This window comes from Gopherus evgoodei, chromosome 7, assembly GCF_007399415.2.
Source record: "Gopherus evgoodei ecotype Sinaloan lineage chromosome 7, rGopEvg1_v1.p, whole genome shotgun sequence".
In the NCBI taxonomy this organism is placed as follows: Eukaryota; Metazoa; Chordata; order Testudines; family Testudinidae; genus Gopherus; species Gopherus evgoodei.
Window position 1 is genome coordinate 49,094,836 of NC_044328.1, and position 22,306 is coordinate 49,117,141.

General features: G+C 42.6%; 1 long non-coding RNA gene across 1 annotated transcript in view; it reads left to right on the plus strand.

Annotated features, from left to right (window-relative positions):
• LOC115655168 overlaps positions 1 to 13,893 on the plus strand; it is a 28,847-nt gene extending 14,954 nt beyond the window's left edge. Inside the window, exon 3 of the long non-coding RNA XR_004001342.1 lies at positions 11,871 to 13,893. This is a non-coding gene — a long non-coding RNA (uncharacterized LOC115655168). The remainder of the gene's footprint in view (positions 1 to 11,870) is intronic.
• Positions 13,894 to 22,306: the final 8,413 nt, after the last annotated feature.

Below are 22,306 nucleotides of genomic sequence, written 5' to 3' on the forward strand. Positions count from 1 at the left end.
AGTTTAGGGTTAAAGTGAAGGAGCTGCGGAGTGCCTATTGCAAAGCCCGCGAAGGAAAGCACCGCTCCGCGCTGCCCCCACAACCTGCCGTTTTTACAAAGAGCTGGATGCGATATTTGGGGGTGACCCCACCTGCACTCCGAGGACCACCATGGATACTTCAGAGTGAGAGCAGGGAGGAGGAGGAGGAGGAAAGCGAGAGTGAGGGTACTGGGGTGGGGGGAGACACCCCAGAGTCCAGGAGGCATGCAGCCAGGAGCTCTTCTCAAGCCAGGAGGAAGGGAGCCAGTCGCAGAAGCCGGTACTTGGTGGAGGACAAACAAAGGAGTGGTTTCCCGGTAAGTGGCTTTTATTTTCAGGATTAAAATGTTTCGGGAGGGGAAGGAGCGTTAGGGCTCCATGCATGCATTCCTAGATGCGGAACAGCGCATTGATGTGGTCTATCACATTGTGGTCATCGGCCTCGGTAATCTCTTCAAAAGTTTCAGCCAGAGCATGGGCAATGCGCTTGCGCAAGTTTATTGGGAGAGCCACTGTGGTCCTTGTCCCAGTCAGGCTAACGCGGCCGCGTCACTGTGCCACGAGGGTTGGGGGACCATTGCAAGACACAGGCAAGCTGCATAGGGGCCAGGGCAGAATCTGCATTGCAGTAGAAGACCCTCCCGTGCTTCCCAGGTGACCTGCAGCAGCGAGATATCTTCCAGTATTACTTCCTGTGGAAAATGTTAGGATAGTGTTCAGTGTAGGTGCCCCCTGCAGCTGTTTGTTTTCCCCAATGCACAGAAACCCCAGTACAACCCTGAACCAGTCCCCCTTACTCACCTTTTGGGACTCCTGTGGGTTATGTGCGCTCTCTTTGGTATGGGAAAGTTATGCTATTGTGAAGACTGTTACTGTGGGGGAATAATTCTGTCTGGTATAAACAATGCTGCCTCTGTTAAGTGTTGCATTTTGGCTTTACAGTTGCAACCTTGAGATCTCGGCTGTCCGTGTTATCACCAGCTGAGAGACTAGAAAACCTCCGGAAGAAGCCGCAGGAAAGCAAAGAAGACATGCTGCAAAAAGTTATGCAGCAGTCTCTCACAGAGAATCAAAAAGCGCAGGACTAGAGTGAAAGGGAAAGCAGGATCCGCCAGAAAAACGCAGCGCAGAGGAAGAAAAGCACAAAGCAGCTGATAAGGATCCTGGAGTGCCAAGCGGACTCTATCCAGGCACTCGTAACCATGCAGGTGGAGCATACCGCCCCCGCCCCGCCCCGCCGCCCTAGTCCCAAAGCTCTTTCCCTTGTGCCCCCATGTCAGCTCAAAACCCCTTTCCCCAACATCCAGGTTCTTATCACCGCCAGCTGCCTCCAACACCTGTACGTTCCCCAACCAGCCCTGAGAACTACGACCCTTACGCACTGCACTCAACCCCATCACCATGCAGTATAGCCATCCTGAAGTGCAGCAGTCATTGCACAGCACTCCAGACAGGACATATTCAAGCCTGTGACTGTACAGTTCCCCACCCTATCCCCTTGCCCTTTTAGGTTCCCAAAATGTTGTGTGTCTGTCAATAAAGTAATTTTCTTTTCAATAAATGAATTCTTGGCTTTGAAAAGAGTCTTTATTATTGCAGAAAGTCAAAGATACCTTGGCCCAGAAAAGAAACAGGCACTTTAAATCAGCTTAGAAAATGCAGATTCCAACTAACATTGTAGCCACTGCACTTCACTCACGTGCAAGGCACCAAACATTACTTTTGGTTTTCAGCCTCAAATTCCTCCCTCAAGGCGTCTCTAATCCTTGCAGCCCTGTGCTGGGCCTGTGTAGTAGCCCTGCTCTCTGACTGTGCAAATTCAGCCTCCAGGCGTTGAACCTCGGAGGTCCATGCCTGACTGAATCTTTCACCCTTCCCTTCCCAAATATTATGAAGGGTACAGCACGCGGATATAACCGCAGGGATGCTGCTTTCCCCCAAGTCCAGCTTCCCATACAGAGATCACCAGCGCCCCTTTAAACGGCCAAAAGCACACTCCACAGTCATTCGGCACTGGCTTAGCCTGTAGTTGAACCGTTTCTTGCTGCTGTAAAGGCTCCCTGTGTACAGTTTCATGAGCCATGGCATTAACGGGTAAGTGGAGTCTCCAAGGATCACAATGGGCATTTCGATGTCCCCTACTTTGATCTTCCGGTCTGGGAAAAAAGTCCCGGCCTGCATCTTCCTGAACAGGCCAGTGTTCCGAAAGATGCGTGCATCATGCACCTTTCTGGGCCAGCCTGTGTTAATGTCAATGAAACGCCCACGGTGATCCACAAGCGCCTGGAAAAGCATAGAGAAATACCCCTTCCGATTAACGTACTCGGATGCTAGGTGGGGTGGTGCCAGAATAGGACTATGCATCCCATCTATCACCCCTCCACAGTTAGGGAAACCCATTTGTCCAAAGCCATCCACAATGTCCTGCATGTTCCCCAGAGTCACGGTTCTTCTTAGCAGGATGCGATTAAAGGCCCTGCAAACTTGCATCAACACGATTCCAACGGTCGACTTTCCCACTCCAAACTGGTTCCCAACAGATCGGTAGCTGTCTGGAGTTGCCAGCTTTCAGACTGGAATAGCCACCCACTTCTCCACCGGCAGGGCAGCTCTCAATCTTGTGTCCTTGCGCCGCAGGGTGGGGGCGAGCTCCTCACACAGTCCCATGAAAGTGCCTTTTCTCATCTGAAAGTTCTGCAGCCACTGCTCGTCATCCCAGACTTGCATGACGATGTGATCCCACCAGTCAGTGCTTGTTTCCAGAGCCCAAAAGCTGCGTTCCACAGTGCTGAGCATGTCTGTGAATGCCACAAGCAATTTCGTGTCGTACGCATTACGCGACTCGCTATCATCGTCGGACTCCTTATTGTCACTTTGGATCTTAAGGAATAGCTCAACTGGCAGACGTGATGTGCTGGTGAGACTCGTCAGCATATTCCTCAGCAGTTCAGGCTCCATTTCCCACAGACCAAAACGGAACACCGAATCGCGTTGCACAGAAACCATTGAAAGATGCAAGATGGCACCAAATGTTGAGGGAAACACAGGGATTGCTGGGATGTGAAGCGATGCAGAATGACCCGCACCATCCACCCTTTTCCCACAACCCATGATGCCAGAATGGGAAGAGGTGCTCTGTGGGATAGCTGCCCATAATGCACCACTCCCAACACCGCTGCAAATGCTACAGATGTGGCCACACTGCAGCACTGGTAGCTGCCAGTGTGGCCACACTGCAGTGCTTTCCCTACACAGCTGTATGAAGACAGCTTTAATTCCCCAGCGCTGCACACCTGCAAGTGTAGCCAAACCCTGAGATATCAGAAACATCTTAAACACCACCTCTAGATCCATTGTTCATCAGTCTGATCTGTGTATTTCTAAAGCACCCATTATCAAGAAATCTAGATGCCAAATATAAAAGTAATAGTTTCACTAAATGGACCAGATCTTAGCTCATCTCAGGAGCAGTGGGTAAAGAGGTAGATTAAACCCACCTTTACACCACGTGCTCTTGTGCTTCAAGAGTTTTGGGAGAGTGGCTACTGGATTTGTGTAGCAGCAGATCCATCAGCCTCTGTTTCCATAGGTGCCGACTTCCACTGTTCGCAGTGGGTGCTCCCCCACCCCTGCACTGCCCTCGCCCCACCTCCATTCCGCACCCTTCCCCCAAGTCCCTGTCCCTGCACCGCCTCTTCTCCACTTCCTCCCCTGAGTGCACACCTCCCCGCTCCTCTCGCCTCCCTCCTGGAAAGTCCTAAGTGCTGCCAAACAGCTGTTTGGTGGTGGGAAGCGCTGGGAGGTAGGCAGAGGAGCAGAGACATGGTGCGCTAAGGGGACGGAGAGGAGGTGGGGCGGGAGGGTGAGGGGTTCTTGGCTGCTGGTGGGTGCAGAGCACCCACTAATTTTTCCCTGTGGGTGCTTCAGTCCCAGAGCACCCACGGAGTCGTCGCCTATGCCTGCTTCCATTCCTCTCCTGGCCCACCCCTGCCTTGGCTCTGTCTAGCCCCCAGGCCCTGCTGCTCAGAGTTATGCAGGGTGTCCTTGCAGAGGTTGATGGAGCACAGGCGGAGCAGATGTTCTTGTGAGGTTTCCCCAAAAACTGCCCCACTCCCACCTCTGGTGACAGAGCAGGCACTGGCAGCCATGGGGGAGGGCAGGGTTATTTTCCCTTCTGTGTTTTAACACTAACAATGCTGACATAAGATATTGTGTCAGCATTAGAGCTCATGCCGAAAGTGTGTGAACCAGGCATGAGTTATGCAAATAGATGAACCTATAGGATTATAGCACATCTGCACATGGGATCAGAGAGATAAATAGGCACCCATGTAAAGGCTACAAAGAAAGAATAAGAAGTTTTACTGGAAGAAAATTGCAGTCACTCTGGGCAATGTCTGCCTGTCATCGTTGACACAGTAGCTATTCAGCAGTAGGTATATTGCTGACTGCTCTGCAAAGGACAGATCATTAATTACAAGGCATGGCAAACTGCAGTATACTTAGGGCTCCTGGGTGATGACAGGCTGACATCACCCAGAATGACTGCAGAAGCAGTGTGGTGCCCAGCCCTACATACGGCTTTTAAAACTGATAAGAATTGTTAACCAAAATGTCAACCTCGAAGAAAGCAGTAAATGTGTTCATGGAAACCTAATAGTCTTCTCTCTCTTTGTCTGTCTCTCACACACACACTTAGCGTTTGGTTAATTTAATTTCTTATATTAAATTAAATGCTGTTTTCAAATCTCAAGTGCTGTGAGGATTTCCCATGTCAGCGGGATGCAAGGCAATTCTGTACACTTCTGCCTTGGGGAAGCCCTGGAGCATGCATAGTGTGAATACAGTAACAGCTGTGGGTGTAGCTGAGGTTGCCAGATTCCGCTGAGAACCTGGTGATCAACAATTTCTGGGAAGATTGAGGACCTGTTTTGGGTTGAGGGGACACTATTGTGGATCAGAGAGATAAGAGGGCTAACCTAGGAAAATGGTGTATGTTAGTCGGGCAACACTGAGCAATGGATGTTGCTGAGCAATGGATGCAGCTGATCTTAGGGTGGTGGGATGATCTACTGATTGTAGTTGGGGGAGTAGGCTGCAGAGCCGGGGCAAGAAGGGGTCACCCAGGACATGGCCCAACCACTTTTTGACCTGTCACAGCCCAAGTCAGGGCAAGCAATCCAGTGGCACCAGGGCCGGAAAGGGAGCAGAATTTCATGAGGGAACGGCCCTGCCTGCATGCTGCGGTGAGAGCCAATGGGCTGGAGCAGGGAGCAGGCAGCCCTAAGGGACAGGAACTGCTGTGGGATAAGTGCAGTGCTGGCTCACTCTCCAACGCCTCCACCTTTGGGCAGGACCAGGCCTCCCGTGAGTCACACCACAGTCCCACCACTTTAAATTGTGTCCCACGGCCCCTGAGTTGGAGGGAAAGAGAAAAAGCAATTGTGGATCATATTGGGCTAGACGGACGGATTGGGTGTTGTAGTAAGTATTCAGACTTCAGGTTTTATCCCTAAATCAATGCTGAAATGTTTGAGATTTCTCCACCACTGCTTATTAGTACATGAGAATGTCTTTATACTCTCCTAGCTGGAGTGTCCGTTAATGCTGCGGATCCAATGTATTACCTATAGCACTGAAAATTTGCCCCTTTAGCTTGTAATGACCTTCTGTAAATCTAATACTTTCGTTTGGAGATGGAAGTGGCTTACAAAATTATACTGTTCAGTGAAACAAGGGTTTTCCTCTGCTGTTCTTATAGAAATACAAACTGATGATATCACTTCATAACTGGGATGGAGGGAGAAAGATTGGGATGAATCACTTCTTTGCTGTTCATGAATCACTTCTTTGGTACTAATTACTGTAGAGGGCTTAGTACAAATACTAAAACCCCAAATTATTATTTCAGAAACCTGTTAACATTGCTAAGAAACAACAATACGATCATCTGTCACACAATTTACTAAACCCAAGTACCGAGTAAGCAGGCAAGTGAATACTTAAGGACAACCTACATCTTACACTATCCACATAATAAACATGAACATAAATATTCAGAGCTCAATTCTCCTCCAGCTGCCTCGTGCATTCCAATAGCGCACAGCAGCCAGAAAGTTGGATTAACTGGCTCCTGGAGGATTTCCATGGTGTAAAGGGAAGTCCTCAGGTGGCATAGAGCTGGTGTAATGAGTCATTGAAATCCAGTACAAGGGGCATTTTTGAGGTGAGAGGGTATTGTGTGGCCAGGGCACCTTTATGCCCTGGTGATGACCAGAGCTGGACTGATCTCTTGTGGGCAGTAGGGTGTAACTTAGGATATGTCTACACTACCCGCTGGGCCAGCAGGCAACAATTGATCCAGCGGAGGTCATAGATTATTAGGATTGGAAGGGACCTCAAGAGATCATCTAGTCCAGCCCCCTGCTCAAAGCAGGACCAATCCCCAAATCCCTAAGTGGCCCCCTCAAGGATTGAACTCACAACCCTGGGTTTAGCAGGCCAATGCTCAAACCACTGAGCTATCCCTCCCCCCATAGAAGATTAGGGTTGGAAGGGACCTCAGGAGGTCATGTAGTTCAACCTCCTGCTCAAAGCAGGACCAATCCCTAGACAGATTTTTATCATGTCTAGTCTAGATGCGATAAATCGATCCCCGAGTGCTCTCCTGTCGACTCCCGTACTCCACCGCCACGAGAGGTGCAGGCGGAGTTGACGGGGGGTGGCAGCAGTCGACTCACCGTGGTGAAGACATCACGGTAAGTTGATCTAAGTATGTTGACTTCAGCTATGTTATTCACGTAGCTGAAGTTGTGTAACTTAGATCGATCTACCCCCCTACCCCCCATTGTAGACCAGGCCCAAGAGAAAACCCAAGGTTGCTTTCCACTGTGATCAGCCTTTAGCCAGCTCCAGGGTCAAGTTGCTACAAAGGAGGCTTAGAACGAAGTTTGCCCATCTGCTTCCTCAGCTGTGGAACCAGGCCACTACTGTTATCAACCATAAAGAAACACACATTTCATCAAACACAACAACCCTTAACTCTGATATGTGGAGTGGTTTTAAACTATAATTTGTGTATCTTGATTTTAGTAACTAATATTTTCTTTTTAAGGCTTACAGTAAAATGTGAAATACTATTAGTTAATAGATTTATCATTGGAAAGTAGATATTTTAGAATTAAGTTTCTTATAATAACTGTTTCCTGAGAGTGATGTACAGTGTGTAACATTGTCAGTATAAGATTTCAGAGATTATTGCTCCCAGAATTATTGGATAGTTTGTCACAAATAGCAGGGTCTGCTCATGGAAGACAGAGAACTGTAATAATATAAGATTGCTAGTCAGACCGGGAAGTGTTGGTAGTGTTATGAACCTTATGTGCATATGCATAACTCTTTAATACAGTGATGAATGCAGTATGTATACCTACACAGATACATTATGGTCTCGTATAGCAAGACCATAGTTAAGATTGCATCCAATTTTTTTTAACTGGGTCTGTAATTCAGTGTTGCACCTTTTTTTAGAGCCCATTTTTGTAAAGATGCAATGGGGAATTTGAACCAAATTTCAATCTCTAATTAATACATGTAATGAATGAGCTCTGCTGTGTATTTTGTGGTGTTGGTTTTTTAGGACATTTGGGAAATCTGGAACACTGAAAAAGCCTGATTTTTCTACACAGTGCACATTTGTTGCCCACAGCTATTGCCTGAGCAGTATTACTGTGACGTCAAAGATAATCAGCCACTCTGCACTCACTCCCATCACTTTATTTGTATACTGAGGGAGAGTCACTATTGCCCTGGTTGCCCTGGCAATGACTGCCTTTGATAACTGATTTACCTCTGATTGCCCAGAACATGATTACAAAAAAGGGTCCCAGGAAGGACTATAAGGAAAGCAGGTTGAGTTTGGCTTACTACCTGCTGTGCTCCTCTGGGTTTGTACTGGGTAAGTAACACCATACAAAGGGTCATTGTGTGTTACTTTCCTCAAAAGGGTTACATGAAAAATAAGATACAAAATTCCAGCTCCTTTTCATGTATATAGCTTATCTGCTTCTTACAAATTGGGGGCTCCAGCTTCCTAAATACCCTCTTTTTTAAAGGTGGGTATCATAGTTGTGAGTCCCTACTCCACTTTCTGTCACAGAGTTAAAACAACATGTCATTTAGAAGTTGTGGTAAAACGGACGTTACATTTTTAAACAACATATTTTGTTTGAATTTAGTTTCATTGCTTTCAATATATTGGTCAACATGGCACTGAGTGGTGAAATATGAAACTTCACAAAAATAACAATGGCAACAAATTACACATTGAAGACAAATATATAAGTGCTTTATTATATAAAAAGATTTTATTTCTTTTAAAAACTAAGGAAATCCACAAACAAGTTTCATTTAACATTAGTTAAGGTTTCTCTCATCTATAAATTAAACAATGAAAAATTAGGAAATGCAAAGTTAAGGATTAAAAGGTTGCATAGTCAAACATTCTCCAGTTAGGAAATGACTGAATGAATATTGCCCATGTCAGTGCCCCTTGTGTGTATGAATTATGATACAGCATTGATTATATGACCCATATTATTTATTTTACATAGGACCCCTCTTGCTCTTCCTGATAGTCCCATTTTAAGCATAAGTTTTACATTCAGTCCTTACCTGCTAAAAATTCCTTTGGTCCAAGGTCAGCCTCCCATTGTAAACTTTGCAAGTCTACAAACTGATCTTTTTTCTCACTTAGTTTAACCTGATACACTGCAGCTCAGATTCTGTACATGCACTCAAGCTTCAAATCAGGTAGGTGTTAAGGGAACAAACGCCTGTGAGAGTTTACTGTTTGGAACTGTCTGCCTTTATTTTGTAATTACTGTAGGGTTATTTGGTACCCCACATCCCAGTTGCAAATGAGTGACTGTGGAAATGTGTTGAGTTGATTGTTTCTTTTTCACTTGTAAACGCTCTGAGAATTTTAATAGCAATGTTGCATTGTATTCGTGCTGTACTCAGAAGCATAACTGAAATTGACTAAATAACGCCCAGACCAGGCTGCTAGTAAGCTTGCTGGTTTTTGTTTTGTTTTTTGTTTTCCTTTGCCTTTTCTGTAGTTAATTCAACTCTAAGGTTCTCTAATGTGCAGGTATTTATGGTTTCTGAATATCTACACTATTTTTCAGGTGTCCATTAAAGCTGCAAGAACCAATGTGTCACCCTCCCACACCTCCAAAAAACACTCACTCTCGCTCTCTGTCTGCCTCAACTCCTGCAATCCTGGGGGAGAAATCTGCTAGTTAATGTCCCCCCCCTTTTTTTCCTGCTGTCAGTGCTTTAATCTCCATCTCATCATCTCTTTCTGTTATTACCACCAATAATTTACATAGCACAGTAGTTTATTACAGCATTTACAAACACAAAAAAGCCCCATACTCTGAAAAATTTACAGTCTAGATAAGTCAAGAATAACAAACACAAGATAAAATATCCAGTAATGGCTAAGGAGTTGGGAGCCTGGTGGTTACTAATTATGAGCAAAAGGCAAGGAGAGGCTGCCTGAAGAGATGAGAGGAGGAGAGAAAGGATGCTTGGCCAATAAGACCAAGACCTGATGCAGTTTTACAGCCATATAGCTTCATTGACAGAGATGTTATCCCAGATTTACAGTGATGTGAGATCTGAATCAGCCCCAGGAATAGTGTACTGGGCATCAAGAGCAGCATGATATATATATGGCACATAGCTGATGATGGGAAACAGAGACAAAAGGAGCAGCTGATAGAAGAGAAGAGCACAGGGAGCTGGAGTGTGAGTAGGGGGAAACGAAAGCAAAGATGTAGGTAAGAGCAGAATTATATATGGCAGGGATCGGCAACCTTTGGCACGTGGCCTGCCAGGGTAAGCCCCTGGCGGGCTGGGCTGGTTTGTTTACCTGCCGTGTTCGCAGGCTCTGCCGATTGTGGCTCCCACTGGCTACAGTTTGCAGCTCTGGACCCATGGGGGTAGTGGGAAGTGGCACTGGCCGACGGATATGCTGGCTGCTGCTTCCCGCAACCCCCATTGGCCTGGGACGGTGAACTGGAGCCAGTGGGAGCCGCGATCGGCCGAACCTGCGGACGCAGCAGGTAAGTAAACTGGGCCAGCCCACCAGGGTGCTTACCCTGGTGGGCCGCGTGCCAAAGGTTGCCAATCCCTGATGTGTAGTCTCGTAGATGACTGATCCAATGTCTACTGAAGTCAGTGGAACTTTTTCCATTGACACAGTGAGCTCTGTAAGAGGTTGAATTTGATGCTATAGAGAAGAGGAGCTACGATATGTCTGTGCTGCAATTGGGCCCATATATTAAATAGTTACCTTGTTTCAAGGTCCTGAAGTTCCACCAAATCCATGGGTCATCAGTGTTCTGAGGGAGCTAACTGATCACATGAGAGCAATTGTTGGCAATGTTAGTGTTAGCCAGAGCTCACGATGCTGGACAGCTGCCAATCCTGCACAGTTTTAATGGGAGGCAATCAAGGTAGCAAGATTTTCCCTGAAGTCAGCTGGTGCACTCAATAAATATTCAGTCCTTCTGATAGTTTATCCCCTTCCTAACCTTTCACCAATGGCAGCATAAGGTTAATTTTGATGGCTCCCAGTGGACCTGCCCAGAGTTTGCTATGGGTGGGACAAGATCACAGCTTTTTCCCCAGCCAAGCAGTAGGACTGTGTATAGAGAGCTCTGCTTGACAACATTTAAGCAGTCGTGAAGGCAGACAAACAGATTACTCAGCTGCTTGCCGCTCTGCCGGAGAAATTTGAGGAATGCCTTGCATATATGGGGAAAAAGAGACACGCTGGAAATTCATTAATCAAATAGCACCAGCTTAGAAAACTCCAGCGTGATGCTTTAAAACAATTAATTTACAAAACCAAACCTAGAACTGGCAGCAGCAGTAACAATAACTCCTTTCCTTCTCCTAGCCATGGCGGCCTCCCAAAATCAGACAGAAATTAGAACATGGCCTTACAATCACTCAAACAGCTACTGGTTAAAAAGAGATTCACAGCTCCAGAAATTAATTAGAATTAGCTGCTGAGGAATAAAAAGTGTGTAGGAAGAAGCCACTTTCCAATATAATTGGGAGCATTTTGAGGATCAGTCTTTCAACCCTGAAAGATTCATTAGCTGATAAAAACATTAAAACTAAAATACTCAAGTGATGTTCCAACATAAGGACTCACTATGGCCTGGATTCAGGAAAGCATCGCTAGTCAGGAAAACAACTGAGCATGTACTTAAGAGATTCCCAATTAGGGTTAATTTAAGCACATGATTAACTTCTTTCCTGAATTAGGACATAAGACAGATCTCTCTGCTAAATACAGCTACTCCATTTGTGATAGGAGAGATGGCTGGCTGGACCAACTGCCTCGGAAGGATTTGGACATAGCAGTTACTAGTCTCATAATGTGCTAGGCGTTTTGTCTGAGTGAGCACAACTGCAGGAGTGGGCTCTCTGTTTGGCTCACCAAACCAGTTCTAAGGGACTGATTTGCCTCATTGTTAATGTTTGTTTACATTACCGTGGCACCTGGAGGCCCCAGTTGAGATCAGGACCCCATCGTGTAGGCACTGCACAAACACAGAGTAAGAATTCTGTCTCAGAAGAGCTTCCATTCTAAACAGAACTACTGAGCACCCACAATAAAGTCATCAGGAGCTTCAGGTGCGCGTTGCTTGTAGCCCCATCTGGTTTGTGGGTTGTGTGCATTTTTGCTTTAGGAAGCGGGGCAGCTGTGATTTGTTAGCTATGTTACTACTCAGGTAAAGATCTAATTATTTTTTCCCCACATCTTTCAGAAATTCAAGATGATGATGATGATGATGATTTTAATTTCTTGAGTTTCGGAAGTCAAGCCATGGACACAGAAAGAAAGGAAAGAACTTCAGTGGGAGTTTACCCGAGTGAGGAATCAAGCCTGGACTCTGTGCATGCAGTTTCTGTACCAGTTTAATGAAGTATGGGAATTGATAGAATGTGTTAGAAACTTCAGACGTCTTACTTCCTCTGCCTGCCCCATCCAGGTCTCATCCCACCTTTTCCAAGTCATTATCCAAGAATGTCAGAGAAAGCCCAAGCATCCCTTTCGCTCCCACTTTTGCTTTGGGGGAGGTGGATGGAGGGGAAATAGGAACACTGCACAAGATTCACACATTCCCCTTGGATGAGTCTGAACTAATTTATTCATTGACTCTGTGATTAGTTAGAAATCAACAGTTCCATGCTATGGTATGAAACTGATGATCACTTTTCTATTCTTCATACAAGTGGAAAATTTGATTTGGCCAACCTCGCATTACAGAGATGCATGCTCTTCATGGGCTGAGTGGAATACTAGGCAGTCATGAAGTACCAGCCTCATCTCCAGAGACCTTTAATCCCTGACAAATCTTTTCTTCTTGAAAGTAACTGTGGGTGGTCTCCCTTTTTTCTAGTTTCAGCAAATTTGGTACATCATTTCTAGTTATGCAGCTGATGCTCATGTTTGTATGAATAGCTATTAAAAAAAGGAAGATCAGATGTTTGTTGTTTCATTTCCAACATAAATCAAACTTTTTATTCACATTTCAATTCTAGTTTAGCCACAGGAATAGCTTTAGTATTGCTAAGTGTCTGGAGACTATTGACTACAGAGACATGTTTTTAAGCAGGCTATAATAGTTTCTACAGCTGTTAACAGTTCATAGAAGAATGGAAGCATTATTCATCAGTGTTTAAAATGTGCATGACTTGCATTGCACAGAAGTCAGTTTGGAGAATGTCAGAATTTTTTTCTGAAACTCTGCCAGGAAAGTCTTCAATAACTAGAGAAATTCTTTTCACTGGTGAAATCAACATGCAGCACATTGTGTTGTTATAATTGCTTAGAGCTCACCATGAAAGTTGTCTTTGTATGTGTGGATGTACAGCTAGTACTGTTTTGTTTTTATTTATTCTGCATTCTTTATTTTAATGTTCTTTTCTTTTTTCCAGACCAGAAAGATTGTTATTGAGCTCTTCACAGAGCTGAAATAATGCTGTGTGTTAAAAAATGTTAACAATTTGAAGAAGTTATAAAAATTTATAAGTTGGCTGAGTACTTAGGAAATTTCTGCATATTTTAATATAAATAGGTAATGCAAATGTTTGTTCTTTGCGTTTAGAGGTGGGTCTCGGTTTTCTGAAAGGTTTCATATTTAAATTTGATTCTTTGGATTATATTAAACTCAAACCAGTATTTTTACATGTTGCATAACTGAAAAACATGTAATCACAAAAGATACAGTGCTTACATACAGTGAATGTAATACAGTCACAAAGTTTAGCATTAAAATGTAGACTGTGAATAGTATCAGTGTTTGAACAATTTCATTAACAAATTTAGCGCCTAAATCAATACCCATTGAAGTCAATGGGAGTCTTTCCATTGACTTCACTGGATTTTGGATTGGGCTCACAGAGAATAAGGCAAGCTGTATTGCAACTGGATGCTTATTATAAAATAGTTTTCTCTTTTATTTCAATATTAAATGCCAAAGGCTGTTGTCAGATACACTGGTGTAAACCCAGAATAACTCACTGAAGTCAGGGGAGTTACTGCAGTATTATTTTGGTGTTAACTGTGCCCCCAAACTTTATTAATAATTTAAACCATAAAATAAAAGCAAAAATCTTTAAAAGAACAGAAGGAAGAGAATGGAGAGAGGAGAAAGGCAGTAATAAAGGGAAGAAGTGTGTAATTAAATAGAATGTGAGAATGCAGGCAGAGATCTGAATGATTATTGACAGACTCAATAAATAATTGTCTGAAATTTTAAAATGTGTTTCTTACCATGAACATACTGTGTTGTGTTTGAAGCAAAATTACATGTGTGCATCTGGAACTTGGACTGAAAAGTTATGTTTGTGACGCTGGCAGTCTGAGTGTTCAAGTAAGTCTTAAAATCAGTTCCCACGCTGCTTTAGAAGGAAAGGTTTAACTTTAGGAATATGAAAGTTCTTTGTATGTCTGTTAAACTTAAAGAAGGTGATGGTAGGTTTGCTGGGGTCCCATACTGCTCACATCATAAATGTCTCTGGCTGGATTGGGAACTGACAGCAGGAGGCTCAGAACAGACTTTTTCATCTCAGATATACAATTTTCAGCCTGTAAAATGCTTCTCCCTAGACAAGGTTTCATTCTCTAGTGCTGAGTAAGATGGGTTCAGTAAGCTTTCTTTTAAGAGAGCGAACATCTGGGACTCTAAGAAGCCTGGGTGGGAAGTGGTTAGAATTTAGGAATTCACCTAGATTGTCTTACTCAGTCCTAGATGCAAGCAGCACTTAGGGTATGTCTACACAGCTGCCCCATTGTAGCCCTTCAGTCTTGACATACTGCTGCCTACCCTGGGGTTAGGTTGGGTTAACTACACTGCTTCTGGATGTGGATTTTTCACTCCCTGAGCAACATATTCAAGCCGACTTAATTTTCTAGCACAGACCAGGCCTTAGAATTGAGAGAAGTGGAAACCACAAGGAATACCATGGGCAAAGAGGTCATAAGGAGAAGTGGTGCAGAGAAAGCATCACATTGACTGTGGCTGAAGGAGAATAATTAATGTTCTTGCAGCAAGGCTGTGTAAGGGAATTTTTTTTTAAAAGAAGAATTTCTGATTTGTAACCAGACATTGTCCCTTTAATTTACAAATCCGATAATGCAGCAGTGAATGTTAATACTGAGCTGGGGATAGCTTTGGCATATTGGCTGCCTTGTATCTAGCAGCAAAGGCAGGTTTAGGGTGAGGGTTTGAGAAGTGGCAGCGGAACAAACAGCTGTTGGGAGCTAACTGGTCTGCAGATAGTTGAAGTAAGACTTACAAGAAGTGGAGATAGGTTATGCAGAGCTGACAATATAGTAATTTTGTTTTTCTCATATGGTTGGTCAGGGATTTTTTAGAAGCTTTTGTCAGTGCCACCTTGCCTAGCCAGAGTACTAAGGAGGGAGGTAGCAAGGGCTGATGTAGAACGTTGGAAGGAAGCTTCATAGGGAAGCGGAGGAAGCTTCATAGGGACAATTAAGGGATGGTTTTGTCTTATAGGTGACATAGGTTAGCTTAACAGGGAACATAAAGGAGATGTGATTTTTATACTTTTTTGAATGAAGGACACAATGGCAGTTAAGCTAGTTAATGACCTGCAGTGTCCACTAAGGATTAAAACTCCCACGAAAAGTTGGTTCCTGGCTAAAAGTCAATGTAACTAACTATTTAAGGCCCGATACTGTCCTAATATGCAGCCCAGGCAATCCCGTTGAAGCTGGTGGCCCAAAGGCTCAGAGTTATTGAGAAGCACACAAAAGACAAACCTGTGTGATTTCCTAGCCTTTTCTTTAGGGATCAGACAAAACTGGAAGATGTTACAGTACTTTAAAGGGCCTGCTCAGTTCGTACTGCTCAGTGTTAAGGTAGAACACTATTGCCAGTTGTCAGTTAACTCAATAGATAACTGATTATGATTTTGAAAGAATATCATGAAAATTAGGTTTCCATAATAAATAAGGCCTTTAAAGTTCATGTTTATAAAGCTGAACTCAATTCAGATATATGATTTATGAAGAAATTCTGTTGCTCATTCAGAGCTTTGTGAGTAGTCTTCACTGTAACATCCATCTTAGGAGTCAAACATGTTGAGTTTTATGGAGTCCAAGGCCAGAAAGAATCATTGTGGTCATCTAGTCTGACCTTCTGCATAACGCAGGCTAAAAAATTTCCCCAAAATAATTCCTAGAGCTTATTTTTTAGAAAAACATCCAATTGTGATTTAAAAATTGTCAGTGATGAAGAATCCACCACCATGCTTGGTAAGTTGTTCCAATGGTTAATTACTTTCACTGTTAAAAGTCTATGTCTTATTTCCAGTCTGAATTTGTCTAGATTCATCTTCCAACCATTGGAGCATGTTATACCTTTCTCTGCTAGACTGAGGAGCTCATTATTAAGTGTTTGTTCTCCATGTAGGTATGTATAGACTGTGATCTAAAGACTCTTTATCTTCTCTTTGTTAAGATAAATAGATTGAGCTCCTAGAGTTCAGTCTCTATAAGGCACGTATTCTGATCCTTTAATCATTCTCATGCTCTTCTCTGAACTCTCTCCCATTTATCAATATCTTTTTTGAATAGTAGGCACCAGAACTGGACACAGTATTTCAGCAGCAGTTGCACTGGTTCCAAATACAGAGATAAAATAACCTCTCTGCTCCTACTTGAGATTTCCTCTGTTTATGCATTCAAGGATGACATTAGCCTTTTGGTCACAGTGTCAGACTGGGAGCTTATGCTTGACTGATTATATCATGACCCTCAAATCTTTTTCAGAGTCATTACTTCCCAGGACATCATCCCCATTGTGTAAGTATGACCTATATTCATGTGTACATATAGGAACACAGTACATTGATGTATTAAAATGCATATTGTTTGCTTGCACCCACTTACCAGGTGATCCAGGTCGCCCTGTACCAGGTTGCTCTGTCCTTTTTTTAATGTATCATTCCCCTGATCTTTGTGTCACCTGCAAACTTTATCAGTGATGATTTCCAGGACATTGATAAAAACGTCAAATGATGTAGGGCCAAGAACTGGTTCCTGCAGGATACCATTAGAAACACACTCATTTAATGATGAATCCCTATTTACAGTTACATTTTGAGACCTATTAGTTAGTCAGCTTTTAATCCATTTAATATGTGCTATGTTAATTTTATAGCTTGCAAATTTTTTAATCAAAATGTCATGCGGGTACCAAGTCAAATGCCTGTCAGAAATCTAAGTATACTGCATCAACACTTTTACCTTTATAAACCCAATTTACAATCTCATGAAAAAAAGTTAGTATGACAGAATCTATTTTCCATTAACCCATGTTGATTGGTATTAATTATATTACTTCTTTAATTCTTTATTAATTGAAACCCTTATCAGCTGCTCCATTATCTTGCTGAGTATTGATGTCAGACTGGGAGGCCTGTAATTACCCAGGTCATCTTGTTTACTCTTTTAAAATATTGGCACAACATTAACTTTCTTCCAGTCTTCTGGAACTTCCCTTGTGTTCCAAGACTTATTGAAAATCAACATTAGCAGTCCAGTGAGCTCCTCAGCCAGCTATTCTAAAATTCTTGGATGCAAGTTATCCGGGCTTGCTGATTTTAAAATGTCTAATTTCAGAAGCTCTTGTTTAACATTCTCCTGAGATACTAGTGTGAGATACTAGTGGAATGGAATGAGTGTTGTCCTATTATATGACATCATCCATTCCCCCCTCCCAAATATGGAACAGAAATATTTATTGAACATTAACAATTTGTGGCCTCTAATAGGTAATTACAATGGAGCTGGGAGAATCTACAGTCCTTATATGGCCCCCATCACCATAGTGTCTGGCTAATTTATTCTTTAATCTCAGAATGCCCTGTGATGTAGGGAAGTTCCATTTTACAGATAGGAAACTGAGGCAGAGAGAGATTAAATGACTTGCCTAAGGTCACACAGGAAATTTATGGCAGAGCAGGGAACTGAACCTGGGTGTCCTGAGTCCCATGCTAGCACTCTAATCATGGGACCTCCAGTATATCTGCAAAAAAGTTGCGACTGAGTGCCTTAATAAGGAGTGTATCTTCAAGCATTAGTATGAACCATAGTAGACAGAGAGATCAGCTGAGTGCAAGAGTCAGCAGAAATCTTCCTATAATAGTTAACAGTAATATATCAAATAATGGGTGTGTATATAAAATGATTGATTCAGTAAAAAGGGGGATTACATTCCTAGAATATTTTTTGCTTGGGTGTGTGTACCGTAGTTTGAAAATCATCATGGCAAATATTATGCAGAACCAGATCTTGTCAATAGCAGTTATTACCTTTCCTACAAGCCACGAGCATACAGTGCATAAGCAGAATACAAATGTATTTTACTAAATTTCATTACCATTTTTTCAGATAAATCTTAACAATAATATCAAATTCCCAGCTTCTTTTGAAATGATGGTGTGCCACAGCTGGATGATCTGCTTGTTATACTTGTTTATACAAGAACAGTGGGCCATATTCTCAGCTGGTGTAGCTCCCCTGAAGTAATCACATAGCAAAAAGCAACTCAGAGCCTACTGAAGGAAGCTCTTGATGGAAATTGGGCATTTTGAATCAATAACGTATATGGTCTGGAGTGGGTAAGAGAAGGTGCAGGTTTGTGAAGGGAGTTGCCAGCATCGCTGCTCCTCAACTTTCTCAACACATTGACTCATTGACTAGAACTTCAGAAGATCCCTCCAGAAAGAAAATGCCATGATGAAAGTGAAATAGACTAGATGTGCTTCAAGATAGATCAGGAGAAAAAAGTTGATGCACAGAATTAATACATAGATATTACCCATGTTTCATGTGTTGGGGAATTTACCAGAAAAAGTCAAAACCAAATTAGTGGTATATGCTTTTTCTTTTAGACACCAGGTAGTTCTGGGCTCTCCTTCTGTAGATATGGTGGTTTTTACGCCATGATGACTCAGCCAGCATGGACTATGTGGATCATATCCAAGCTTGTTTTCTGGTTTTGTTTTTTAATTATTTTAAAAAGTGTTTATCTTCCTTCTCGATGTGTAGAAGCTTAAGGAATATAATTGTGCTGTTTTTACTGGTTAGTTGTCTCAAACAACAATATTCCATGTTTCTTAAATTCCCTCACATTCTCATTTCTGGGAATGTCACAGATTCCCACACCTGAGCCATTCTTTTTAGGTGACAAATCTAAGGAATTTTCAGACTGAGGTGTCAGTAGAGGAGGTTTTGGAACAAACTGATAAATTAAATAGTAGTAAGTCACCAGGACCAGATGATATTCACCCAAGAGTTCTGAAGGAACTCAAATATGAAATTACAGAACTACTGCTGTGGTATGTAACCTATTGTTTAAATCAGCCTCTGTATCTGGTGAATAGCTATTGTGATACTGATTTTTAAAAAAAAATAGCTCCAGAAGTGATCCTGGCAATTACAAGCCTGGAAGCCTAATTCCAGTATCTAGGCAAATTGGCTGAAACTATAGTAAAGAAAAAAATGATCAGACACATAGGTGAACACGAGATGTTGGAGAAGAGTCAACATGGCTTTTGTAAAGGGAAATGGTGCCTCGCCAATCTATTAGAACTCTTTGAGGGGGGTCAACAAACATGGAGAAAGGTGATCCAATGGATATAGTGTGTTTGGACTTTCAGAAAGCCTTTGACAGAGTTCCGCACCAAAAGCTTTTAAGCAAAGTAAGGAGTCATGGGATAAGAAGGCAGGTCCTCTCATGGATCAGTGACTGGTTAAAAGACAGAAAACAAAGGGTGGGAATAAATGGTTAGTTTTCACAGTAGACAGAAGCAAAAAGTAGGTTCCCTCAAGGATCAGTAAAGGGCCCAGTGCTGTTCAACATATTAATAAATGATCTGGAAAACAGGGTAAACAGGGAGGTGGCAAAGTCTGCAGATGATGCAAAATTACTCAAGATAGTTAAGTCTAAAGTAGACTGCAAAGAGCTACAAAGGAATCTTACAAAACTAGGTGACTGGGCAACAAAATTAAATTCAGTGTTGATAAATGCAAAGTAATGCACATTGAAAAACATAAACCCAACTATACATACAAAATGATGGGGTCTAAATTAGCTGTTACCTCTCATGAAAGAGACAGTTCTCTGAAAACTTTCACTCAGTGTGCAGCAGCAGTCAAAAAAAGCTAATAGGAAACATTAGGAAAGGGATAGATAATAAGAAAGAAAATATCATAATGCCATTACATAAATCTATAATACACCTACCACTGTGAATACTGAGTGCAGTTCTGGTCAACTCATCTAAAAAAATAATTTTAGAATAGGAAAAAGTACAGAGTAGGGCAACAAAAATGATTATGTGTATGGAAGGGCTTCCATATGAGAAGAGATTGAAAAGAATGGGACTGTTCAGCTTGGAAAAGAGATGATTGAGGAGAGATACGATGGAGGTCTATATGTTCATGAATGATGTGGAGAAAGTGAATAAGAAAGTGTTATTTACCTTCAGATAGCACAAGAACCAGGGGTCAACCAATGAAATTAATAGGCATTGGGTTTTAAACAAACATAAGTAAGTACTTGTTCACACAATGCACGGTCAACCTGTTAACTCATTGGCAGGGGATGTGAAGGCCAAAAGTATAACTGGGTTAAAAAAAGAGTTAGATAAGCTCATGGAGGATAGGTCCATCAATGGTCAGGGATTCAACCCCATGCTCCGGATGTCCCTAAACTTCTGATTGCTGAAGCTGGGACTGGAAGACAGCTGGGGGATCACTCATTAAATTACCCTGTTCTGTTCACTCCCTCTGAAGCATCTGGCACCAGTCGCTATTGGAAGACAGGATACTGGGTTACATGGGCCATTGTTCTGACCCAGTATGGTCTTTCTTATTTTCTTAAAGAATGAAATAAAGCTATTAGAGGAATCTTGGACAAATTACAGATTTTTGACTGACGCTAAGAAAGAATGTTTGCATGCTTTCAGACTGTAGTTGTATTTTTATGTGGAATTTCCTCTGAGGTTTAATGAGTAGTCTGATTTCTATTTGAGAAATATGCCCTGTCTGAAATGTTCTGTGGGACAACAAACCTGTGACTGCATAAGTAGCTTATATAGATTTCTTTCGGTACCTGACTGTAGATAAATAGATTGGTTATGATTTCAGAAGAAGACATTTTTTGTCTTTTGCCATTTGCCTTGCTGTGCTTTTTATTTGGAACTTGAATTCTTCAAGATGGGCTCTCTAGGGACCATCCTGACAATTATTCCTTTCATAGCTGAGCCATGTGTTGAATCATATCTATTGGAGATTCAGTCTTTCTGTGAAAATGGTTATAATGATACTGACTTTTTAGTCAACTTTTTGTTCATTCCTGGCTTGCTGGTCATCAAAAAGTAATTCTGTGTATCACTTGGTTACCCAGGACTGGATGTTCTTTTGGTAGATTGGGGCACTGTAGTTGGCTTAATAATTTGTAATGCCCCAGTGTTTGGTGGGGTTTGTTGTTTGTTGTCTCATTGTTACAAAAATGCAATAAGAATCTGAATAAGTCTTGATAAGAAATCAAAAAGTCCAGAAACCCCACACAAGAACTATAGTATTGAAGATAAGAAGAGTTCAAATTATGTCTGTTCCAGCCTTGGCTAAGTCCCCCTTGTGGATGGTCGTCAGCCTGCTGTATTGGACCCAACCTTTGGATCCTACATACTTGCAAGCCCACTGGATCTGAGCAGCTTCCAGACACTGTCTCTGAGTCTGGTCTCTTAGGTACACTCCTGGGGTGCACTCTCCTTGTCTGGCAACCCATCCTTTCTATGGAGTATCCTGGGCTCTAGCTGCCTAGGCTCCAAGAGCAGTGCTGATGTCCCAAGGCTCCCCCTATAGCTTATGCACACTACTCAAGAGCTACTCTCATGCGCACCCCATGTATAGTTTAACTCTTCAGAGACATGTGGCAGATAAAGTAAGGAACACACACACACACACACACACACATACACACACACTTTATTCTTAGACAATAGAGGAGATATGCAGATCTATATAAAACCAACAAACACCTATTTGGTCTCCTCTTGAGCCTATGCTCACCTCTTCTGTGAGTCCTTAGGCCCAATTCGTATGTGAAGTGGGTAGGCCCTTCCATCTCTCTTCTTCCTGCAGTTCTGCTTCCTGGCAATGTTCAGCCAGTGAGAAAGCGAGACATTAGAGCAGACTCTGGTTTCACATGCCTCTGTCAAGTGACTTGCTAACCGGCTTCAAAGCTCTTGTCAAATGGCTAAAGTCCCAGTCCTCTGGAGGTAAACTGGTAGAACCAGCCTCCTTTAGCCTGACTCCTTTTTAGCAAACCCATTGTTCTCATAGGGAGTCATTGAAAGATGGTGGTCCCTTTGATGGAGCTGTTTCAGATTCACAGGCATGGTCTGTTCCTGCCATAGTATGGAACTTCTAATCCACACTGAAAGCTGCAAACATAAATGCTATTCATAAAGCAAAAAAGAAATTGTCAGTTTACATAGACATATTCCCCAAACTGTCACAACATCTCAGTAAACTAAATACTGTGCATTATATTGGATTTGAGAGTTTACATAGCAGGAGAAATTAGATTTACACCCACTTTGTTTCCATTTACACTGTCTAAGTGGTGTAACAGCATTTTGCTATAAATGAGAATCA